Raw genomic sequence first — 10,427 nt, 5'->3', positions numbered from 1 at the left:
AATCTTGTGGCTGTGCTCTTCTACTAAAATGTCAGAGTAGAACTAGTAATTGCATTCCAGCTATCCCCATTGGAGATTTCAGCAACTTCCCTAAGCTCAAACTGAGGGTGAGGTTGTATTGATGAGAACAACTCTAAGACCCGAAAAGTGGTTTTGATATCAAGTGCAGCTATCTAGAGGGCCAGTGTGAGACCATGGAGTGACTGAGGGCCACAGTCCTACTTGATCCAAACATGTTTCTGGAGGATGAGGGGAAGGCCTGTAGGAAGAGAGCCCAAAGAGGTTTTTTCCTTACCCAGGTGAGTGATATGACTTGTATCCTCTTCTAAAATAATTAGGGAAAAATTACTTATCCTTTTTCATGTGGAATGATGTAATATCCATATTTATTGTGTTTATTTTCTTTACTATAAAATTTAAGATTCTAGACCATTTTGGACAGTTGCAACTTTTTTTTCCTTGTTGGAGACTGAGTTATCATACTCTATGTACTGGTGGATATGCTCGTAGTTCTCCCAATTAAAAAAAAAAAAAAAAAAAAAAAAAAAAAAAGGAAGAACCAGTCCTCAGCTGCAGCATTGGGTTTAATAAATTCAGGAAGCTCATTGGCTGCAGCCTGACCAATCATGTCTGGCCTCCGGCTCTGACCAATTAGGTTCTCTCCCCTTCTGTATAAGTGGGACTTCCACAGCTTCCCAGCCTTTGCTGCTGATTGAAGCAACGGGGGACTGAGCCTGACTGAGTAGTAGGTGGAGCGAGATCGTGAGTTACCGATTTAGTTCGTCTTTACTGCCAGAGTCTGTTTCTCTCGGTTTTTCTGTTTCTGCCAGCTTTGAGAGAGTGTGAGTGTCCTGCTGCTTGGGTGTGAGGGGATTTAGCTGGAAAGTGAGAGGATAATCTCTGCTTGGCTGCTCAGGCAAGGCCGAGAATTAACATAAGAAGGAATGGAGACTCTTTTACTAAATGTACCAAATTCAAAATGAATACTGTGAAAAGTGGGTGGAGAAGCAGACTATGGTATGGATCCAGTGGTAGTTTTGGCTGATTACAGGAGCTCTGTTTCTAGAATGACCTTTCAGCTTTCTTCTGAGTTGGGGCCACATTAACCATAACATTGGGACTGCCTTATAAAACGTGTGACCTTGAGGTTTCTGAGGCCGAGACGATCACTAGAGGGCCAACAAGGACAGGCTGCTTGGGAACAACAGCTGAGGCAGCAAGGGCTTCCCTGGAGGGAGGTCTCGGTGGCACCTCGTTGTCTGCTACACCTGACCAAGGGAAACCTGGAAGCTTCTTAAGCCTCTTGAATTCAGCCTATTCAGAATTCTACATAGGTCACTTCAGGAATCATTGAAGGCTAATTGATTTTTTTTTTTCCAGAATCAATTCTAATGAAAATAGATCAATCCTTGTTTATGTGGTTGGGAATGGATACTAAATCTCCATGATATTCTTTGAGTCAAGACAAGTAGTAACACTAAATTTAACCAAGCTAGTGGCCTTGACTTTGGTGTTTTGGGTGATGGTGGGGCTCTGTGTGGGGTTTCCAGATTCCTTACTCCCGACATGGTGGACTCCTTGGCCTGTGGAAGGTCTTTCCTTATCCATAAAAGGGCCCCTCTCCTGCATCCTCAGATCAGCTGAAGAGAGAAAAGAGAATGGCCACAGGCAGGTGGTGTTTCAGGAGCACTGATGCCAGGAGGGCCATGGAGCGACTCAGGCGAGGAGAGTGGGGACGCCCCTGTCTCTGTCGCTCTCAGAACCCAGCCATCCCCCACCCGACTTTCTCCCAGTGCTCCTTTCAGTCAGTCTCTGACATGAAGCCTCATTCATGTCCCCTTACTAACAAAAGGTGAGACGTCTGAAGCAGAAGGTCAGTCCCCGTCCCTTCGTCTCCTCAGGCAATTGATGAGCATCCCTTAAGGATTTGCTTCAATGCTAGTCTATAGGTATTTAGCTTATCTGAAGGGTCAGCAAACTGAGGCATGCCTACCAGTGATTTCCTGTTATCCCCTAAGCCAGTTTGAGCAGGTCTTTTAATGGGACGTAAGCCTCTGCCTCATGGGCTAGTGGAAAAACTCCAAACCCTCAGGTTGAGGACTTGGCTTAATCTCCTGGGGATTTCCCATCTCATACCTTGTTTCTGGGTCTAAGTGAGAAAAACGTTGTCTAGATGGATCCTGAAAGTATGGAAGCTGGGTCTTGCCTTCCAAAATGTCATGAATGAAGGATGTTTCAGGCTATAATTGAAGTCCTTTGCATGGCAAGGAAATGAACATCTTTGCCCACGTCTAACTGTGCTTCTATCCAAGGGCAGAATTGCTTTCCCCATTGAACTAATCCAAGTGCATTTTTCATAAGCTACAGGGTGCTCAGTGCTGACTTGTATATTTCAGTAACATGGTGTTGCTGACTGAACAAATATATGCACAACTGAAAAGTTGAGAGTTAAATCTTATTTTGGACAAAATGAGGGCTTAAGCCCCAGAGGTAGCAGCTCAAGGAATGCTGAGAAAACCTCTCTGAGGAGGCGAGGGGGCAGCTAGGACATGGAGGAGTTTAGCAACCAAGGGCAGGTAGTGGAAATAAAAGAGCCCCGAACAGACAATGAGATACCTCAAGCTAAGGAACTGAGTGCTTTCCTATGTATGGAAAGATGTATGGTTTGGGCTCCCTGAAACCATTCCTTTGATGTGCACCTCAGCTGACTGGGGCCGGTATCCTGTTTTCACATCATGAGCTTCCTCACGGTGCGCTCCGTGGGGAGGGGCTGCCGTCTGGTAGCTGTTAGACAGCAAGCATTCTTTGTTTCCTTCCTGAGTTTCCTCAGGGCTCACCAGCTGGGGGTAGCTGCAATTATGATAAGTCTGACATCCTTTGTGTACTGATAGGGCAGCCAATATGTTACTTCTCAGCCTAAAGCTTAGGAGAGTCTTCAGGAACTGGTGTTCTCAGTCGGAAGCTTCTCCACCAGCCCAAGGATTTATTAACACTGGGATGTTCCCATTCATTTGTCATAGAACCATTTATCTGTGGCCCCTTCTCTTGGGGAGAAGCAATAAGCAGGTAGCTTAAAGACTAGTTCTGAAGCCTATATCCCCTAAAGATACTTTCTTCTTAAGGAAAAGAACACATATAAACTTGTTGCCAAATTTAGATACTATGTTTACAATGGGCATCTTAGACTGGAAGATACTTGGTCCTATGCATCACGGAACCACTCCATCCCTAGTCTCCCGTGTGGCATGGCTTCGGGTCTGTTCCAGCTCAAGGTCGTCATGAAGAAGAGCTTGGGAAATGGATGGCCCCTTTTTCATGGAGATTAGATTTTGTCCCAAGAGGAACAGACATTCTAATTATCATTCTCCCTCCAAAGCTAGGCCCCAGTACAGTGTTTTAGATTCCTGAGATTTATTTCTCGCCCCCTTAACCTCTGCTACCCACTTGCTAATGAAATTCCACCTACTCTCCTGCACACATACTGTCATGTGTACCTAAGAAGAAAATGAAGCCACAAAGTCTTCTGCTGAGTCCTTGATCGGAATTCCTGATTCCTGCCTTTTCCTCACGACCGTGCCTAAGAACTCCTGTCTTTAGTCTGGCTCAATTTCTAACCTCAGTTAGGCTGTCTACTTATTAGTAAACCTAATTTGATTTCAAAATGTAAAAGCATAGATCACTTGGCTGAAAGCTCAGTGTTTAGACTTTGAAAGAAACAGCTGGAACAGTGGTAACCCTGGGTGTCACATAGTTCCATTGATGTACTTAGCATCAATTCTATTTATTTATTTATTTATTTATTTTTGGCTTTTTGCTACTTCTTGCGCCGCCCCTGTGGCATATGGAGGTTCCTAGGCTAGGGGTCGAATCAGAGCTGTAGCTCCCGGCCTACGCCAGAGCCACAGCAACGCGGGATCTGAGCCGTGTCTGCAACCTACACCACAGCTCACGGCAACGCTGTTAATGTTAACCCACTGAACAAGGCCAGGGATCAAACCCGCAACCTCATGGTTCCTAGTCAGATTCGTTAACCACTGCGCCCCGACGGGAACTCCTCTATTTATTTTTTTTGAAAGCACTTATAGCACTTACACTTCTGTAGGAATTAAAAATTTTGTCAGTTTTCACCTGACAAAATCTTTACCTGATAAGTGTTTAACATGACTTGAAGGATTTATCCCATGGAAAGTTCTTGTCTCTCTCATTACAGAAGAAATGCGGAAACAAGACAGAAATTGAGAAAGTGAAGTGAGGATTTATTTGAGAAATACTTCTCTATAGAGAGGCAGGCAGAGAGACGAGCAGCTGCCCTGTGTTTCTTTGGCAGGTGGGTTGCGAGGGGCACACAATTGAAGGGGCAGAATATTCATGGGAGGGAAGGGTTTGGGGGTCTTACTCCCTGATTATCATTCCAGGTCCACCTTCCCAAAGGGAGGAGGGATTTTTGTCCTTTATTTAGAAGTGTCAAGACCTTGGTGCAGGATGGGAACTTCTTATCTCCAAGGCTAATTTTATTATAATAAGGGCATAATGAGCAACAGGTTACAGGTTAATGTTGGAGATTTGAACCCTTTTCCTCCTTTCTTCATCTGCCTCCAGGCACTTATCTCCCCAAAATGTGTGGTTTCCTGTCAGCCTAGAGGTTCTCGCTTTTCTTTGTCCATGGACCTTGCTGTTGACATGATGTGTGGTTTCCTGCCATCTGGTCCCATGGCCCCCCTTCTCTGCTCAAACCTAACTACCCGCCTGCTGTAGCAGCATGATCACTAGATACCTAATTTTCTAGACTTGAACTTGTGGGACGTGATCACTTAAGGTCTGTAACTTTAAAATAGGTGACAGCTGGACTGTGATCCTTTTTAAGAGTCAGCAGATTTCTTTGGAAGCATGGAGATGAAATATCACAAAATAATTTCTAACCCCAAACATCTTTATCTAAGCCCAAAACCTCACCAAGTTAGGCATCTCCAATATTTTTTATCATGATTCTGTTTCCCCTGAGTATTGAGCCTGATAGAAAATGACACTGAGTGGAATTCAGCCCCTCGTCAGCATCGTGCTCAGAGCATGTGTAAGTGTGAAGGCCAAGTGCAAGAGATGCTCTTCCTTCTCTGTGCATTTGTCAGCAATTTCCTATTTAACACAGAGCCTTTTACAGAAAAACAGGTACCTAGAGATCACCCCCCAAAAAGTGCATCAGATCATAAACCAGAGAGGGTGGCTCTATTTTAGTCTTATTTGGGGAAACATCAGAGCTTAGACACTAGAGGGTGTAAGTCTTTACACAATCTTCTTACTGTGTGACTCCCACAGATGTATTTATTGACCTCAAAGGAAAAATCTCCCACATCTTAATGGGAGGTAGGTTTGCAGTTTGAAGCCAAGCATTGGCTGAAGCTAGACTCCTACTCTCTTGCCACGGAAACTTGGAGATAGACTAGTGTAATTTAATTTTAGATGGCTTAGGAAGCCAGGGAGAGCAGTGGGGATGAGATGACTATAGAAAGAGACTTGGTACTTCCAAGTTGATACACTTTTCAAGACTTAATCTGTTGGTTTTTTTGTTTTGTTTTTTGTTTGTTTGTTTGTTTGTTTGTTTTAGAGCCACACCCATGACACATGGGAGTTTGCAGACTAGGGGTCCAAATAGAGCTACAGCTGCCAGCCAACACTACAGCCACAGCAACGCCATATCCAAGCCATGTCCTCAACTTACACCAGAGCTCGTAGCACCAATGGATCCTTAACCCACTGAGCCAAGCTAGGGATTGAACCCGCACCCTTATGAATACTAGCTGGGTTCGTTTCCCCTGAGCCACAACGGGAACTCCAAGACGTAATCTGTTTTTAAGCTCAAATAAATTGAGCTCTGACTTAACTGTAGAGCAAAAACTCATGTTTTTCTTTCTATAGTGTACGTACTGAATTGGAACTTAGTCATTTTTTTTTACTTTGATCCACTGTTCTGTGTCATCCCTTCACATAGTTGATTTGAAGCTTTCCTCTGTGTGTTGCTGAAGTTCACCTTGACCTCTCCGACATTTCATTGTGTGAATATATATTTAAGTGCGTGCATGTTCTTACTGATGCTTGTTTGGATTTCTAGGACTTTGCTATTAAAAGTGCACCCATGAATACTTTGAGCTAAAGCCATCCTCCCTTAAAACAAGAGAAAGAGCCTACGTCCACTAGGGAGACACAGATTTAATGGTAGGAATGTCCTTGGGAGCGTTCCTGTTGTGGCTCAGTGGTAACAAAGCCAACTAGTATCCATAAGGTCTCGGGTTCGATCCCCGGTCTCACTCAGTGGGTTAAGGGTCTGGCGTTGCTGTGGCTGTGGTGTAGGTCAGCAGCAATAGCTCTGATTTGACTCCTAGCCTGGAAAGAAACATCCCTGGGTAATTTGTCGTAAGAGTGGAAGGAGGCTGGGGACACTATTGCCTGAGGTTAGTTGTGAACCAAAATGGGCAAAGACCATTAGCTATAAGCTATGAATGTTCTGATGGCAAAGCTGTAGTTTGGGGCTAAGAAGGTCCCTTTAGGTAATAGCTGTTAAATAAGTAATGAACACTCTCCAAGAGTGGGCTCAGTAGAGAGCAACCTCAGGGAGCAGATGCAGAAAGGGACCTCCATGTAGGAAGAAGGTCCGAACAATTCCGAGTGGTAGTCCACACAACTAAAACTTCAGAGTGAGTGAGATGCTGAGGCACCTCCCCGAGTATTTTAGTTGCTTACTCTTAAAAACCCAGAACTGTTCACAAGTTTTGTCCTCGCAAGAGCCAGGCAGTTGGTGATGTGTCCCTTATATCCTCTTCCCGAGTGTTCTGAGTACAACAGTTAGGAGGGAGGCAGGGCACTTGAGAATGAAAGCTTAAAAAAGTGGTAATTCAAACAAACCAACAAAACCCCAACAACAACAAAAAAAGTGGTAATTCAAGCAAACGAAAACCCAGCAAAAAAGTGGTAACCAAACACTTAAGTTGTCATCAAACACAAGCTACTTCAGGGAAAGCTGTCATTGTCGTAACCCAGTTTCCTCAATCTGCTGGTCTAGAGCAGCCTCAGCTCTTCTTGGAGCTGTGTCTCCCTCCCCACAAGGCATCATGAATTGTGAAAATGGCTGTTAGCTTCAAGGTAGCTGCACCTTGAACTCAGTTGCTCAAGGACAAGTCTTTGAGATTTATCTGTGCTAGAACTTCCCTCATATTCTGTTCCAGGGTAAGGAAAAGAAAGCACTGCTAAGCTGCATGTTGAGGGTTGTGACAGTCACACGGCTTTCATTCTCAAAGGTCTGAGAGCCGTCTTTGAAAAGCGGTCTCATAGGGTCCTGTTGATAGAAATAATTAATAAATAACCTATGATAGCAAAGGTTTTTTTGAGGCAAACTGAGGACTGTAGCCCAGGAGACAGCCTCTCAGAGAACTCTGAGAAATTGCTCAGTTGATGCATGGTTAAGCATAGTTATCTTAGACCTTATCAGAACAAGGAACATAAACATACAGGCATGTTTTCCATCAAAGTTTCAAGAGACAAATTTAGACAGCAGGACCCTGGTGTCTGGGAAGGGAACCTTGTCTTTGATGGCGTGTTAACATGGACACCATAGGGAATTACGTATCCTTATCTTTGAAATGGACATTCTTATACCTTAATCGTTAAAGCAGATGTGCTGTGTGTTTACTGTGCCATGAATATTGCTGTTTAGTCCACACAGAATTCAAGCTAAACCATGTTTAAGCCAGAATGACTTCCCCATATCTCAGTAGGTGAACATTTTCTCCATCAGATTTGTTGTCATGAGGTATTAGCTTTCCCCAAAGGACTGACTTTGCACACGAGATGAAGATTCTTTAATGGGAGTTACCGTTATTGCATTAGTTACACTTAGAATGGGTAAGCAGTCGGGTCCTACTGTAGAGCACAGGGAACTATGTCCAAGCTCTTGGGTTAGAACATGATGGAAGATAGTGTGAAAAAAAATATATATGTATGACTGTGTCACTTTGCTGTGCAGCAGAAATTGAAGGAACATTGTAAGCCATTTATACTTTAGTAAAAGTTTTTTAAAAAAGAAAAAAGAATGGGCTCTCTGAGGAACAGGGGCCAACATGAAATCAGATTTATCAGAGGTATGCAGAGGGCAGTGCTCAAGAAGGAAGATAAAGAGGGATCCTGAGATGGAAGAGCTGTGAAATCACAGTGCAGATCTGATCTGAGAGGGATAGGACAGAAGGAAGATTTTAGATGTCAGTGTATTTCTAAGAATGCTTTGGCAAGGTTGTAGGTAGCCCTTGAGCCAAAGGAACCCATGAGGAATCCAGTCTCTCCACAAGAATAGACCTGCCTTATTAGTGCTGTGCTCTACCCCATCAGTAGAGCCTAGGCAATGCTGTAAACAACAAAGCACAAGGACTGAAGCTCTTGATCATAGATGCTCCCTGTGGTCAAATCTGAGAAGCGTATTTCTTATGGCCACCACAATCCATTCTTGTATTGCACAGGTCTCCTGCAAACAGATTTTAGGAGTAGCTCCTTCATAGCTGGCATGGGCTTATCTTGCTAATGGCAAAATTAATGCAAGAAGGCTAGTAGAAAAACTCTACAGCCCCAATCTGTGAAATTGATCTCAGAGCCACAGCTTGTTACTCATCTTCTCCTTCTACTTGGAATTAGCTTCACCCTCATCTCTCAGCACCAGGGATCTTGCTTGTCTGTGGAGTGACCCACACCTTCATTCTGGAGGGAGCTGAAATCTTCACAGTCATACTCTTCATTTCAAGATTGTTGCACATACACACTCATGGTTATAATGAAGGAAGGGGGCCCCCAAATGCCCAAGTGGATGACCTCACTCCTGCACATATTTACAAATTCTTCCCTGTGTCCGTGTATAAGAGAAGCCCTGTCTTTTCGATTCGGAGCCCATTACTCTGTCACTATGGTTAACTCCTCTTCTTACTTGTTTGTTTGTGGGCACAGAGGTCCAGAGGAGCCTGGCGATAGCCGTAACTTGTGGTTCAATGGGACCCTCACTGGGCTCTTGGGCAAGAGTGGATCCCCTTTGAGGACTAGGATTTCCAATCCTAGAGGACAAAGATTTGCAGAAATTGGAAGCAAATATCCCCTTGCGGATCATTGAAAATGACACATGGAACATTCCTGCTTCTACTCCTTCATTCCTGGACCCCCGTATTCTTCCTGTTGGGGAGTTAGCACCGTTCAGGGGTCTAGTTCTGTTCATGGACTGCGTGCAAAGACAGCACTCCACATCTGGGAAGTGTCGCCTTTGAACTGCTTTGTAGCTGTTTTCTCAGGTGATGGCTCTGCATTCTGTGAGCCAGCTGCTTCTGGTTGGTGAGGTAATACAATACCGTCATGGACCCCATGGTCATGAGCTGCATCCTGCATCTCCTTCTCAGAAGAATGTCTAGTCTTTCAGTTCTGTGTCATTCAGGAATCCCTCAAAGAGAAGTGCTGGCCAAGGCCCTGGGGCAAGAAAGGCATATCCACGCCCAGAATAAGCATGTCTCATGGGCAGTGCACACTGCATCGTTCTTGGGATGAAAGAGGTCAGAATGCTTGACGTGCCACCATGTGGCCTCCTTGAAGAGTGATCCTGTTGCACCTGGGTTTTGGCATTGATCTCTGTTGCTGACAGGCATTTAGAGGCAGCAGTAGCTTCGTCAACCTCCATCAGTGGACATCTACATGGGGCTGGGGCCAAATGTAGTCTCCTTTGCTGCTACTGTTGCCAGGTTAAAAGGCCTCAGGGGCGGTGATGCTTGAACCATAGTCTGGATCTGATACGGTCTTTTTCTGCTCTAGGCTTACTCCTCCCACGTCTTTTGGGATATGGACCAAAGCAGGATTCCTAAGGGAGGAATGTGTGCTCCTCGGAACCCAGGGTGGCCTCGTGCTTTCTTTCTGGTAGAAGATGTGAGATGAAGACCTTTGCCTTTGGTCGTGTTTCTTTACCGTTGGACCCTAAAAGTCCCAGAAGCTCTAGGTCCCTGAATATTCTTAGGAGTTGTCTCCTACCCTCTGGAGCATATGTCTTCCTAAGGCTTCTGTTGTCCTAAACATCTCTGGCTCATTTTTCCCAGTAAACATGATGGCGTTTGTGTATAATTTTGGTGGTTTGTGGCATGCCTGTATGATGGCATAGGGAAAGGGTTAACATGCCCCAGAGGCATACTGTGTGTGAGAACTGTTGCCCATCCCCTGTTAATGGAGACTCTTTCTGACCTTCTTTTTTTTTTTTTTTTTTTTTTTTTTGTCTTTTGTTGTTGTTGTTGCTATTTCTTGGGCCGCTCCTGCGGCATATGGAGGTTCCCAGGCTAGGGGTCCAATTGGAGCTGTAGCCACCAGCCTACGCCAGAGCCACAGCAACGCGTGATCCGAGCCGCATCTGCAACCTACACCACAGC

General features: G+C 44.7%; 1 long non-coding RNA gene across 1 annotated transcript; it reads left to right on the top strand.

The window, feature by feature from the left end:
- LOC110255386 lies at positions 705-10,125 on the top strand. Its single transcript, XR_002335521.1, has 3 exons — positions 705-762; positions 4,211-4,327; positions 9,826-10,125. It is a non-coding gene; the product is annotated as an uncharacterized LOC110255386 (long non-coding RNA).

Source organism: Sus scrofa, chromosome 9, assembly GCF_000003025.6.
Source record: "Sus scrofa isolate TJ Tabasco breed Duroc chromosome 9, Sscrofa11.1, whole genome shotgun sequence".
Classification (NCBI taxonomy): Eukaryota; Metazoa; Chordata; class Mammalia; order Artiodactyla; family Suidae; genus Sus; species Sus scrofa.
The sequence above is the reverse complement of the archived record's forward strand: the minus strand, read 5'-3'. Positions and strand labels throughout refer to the sequence as shown.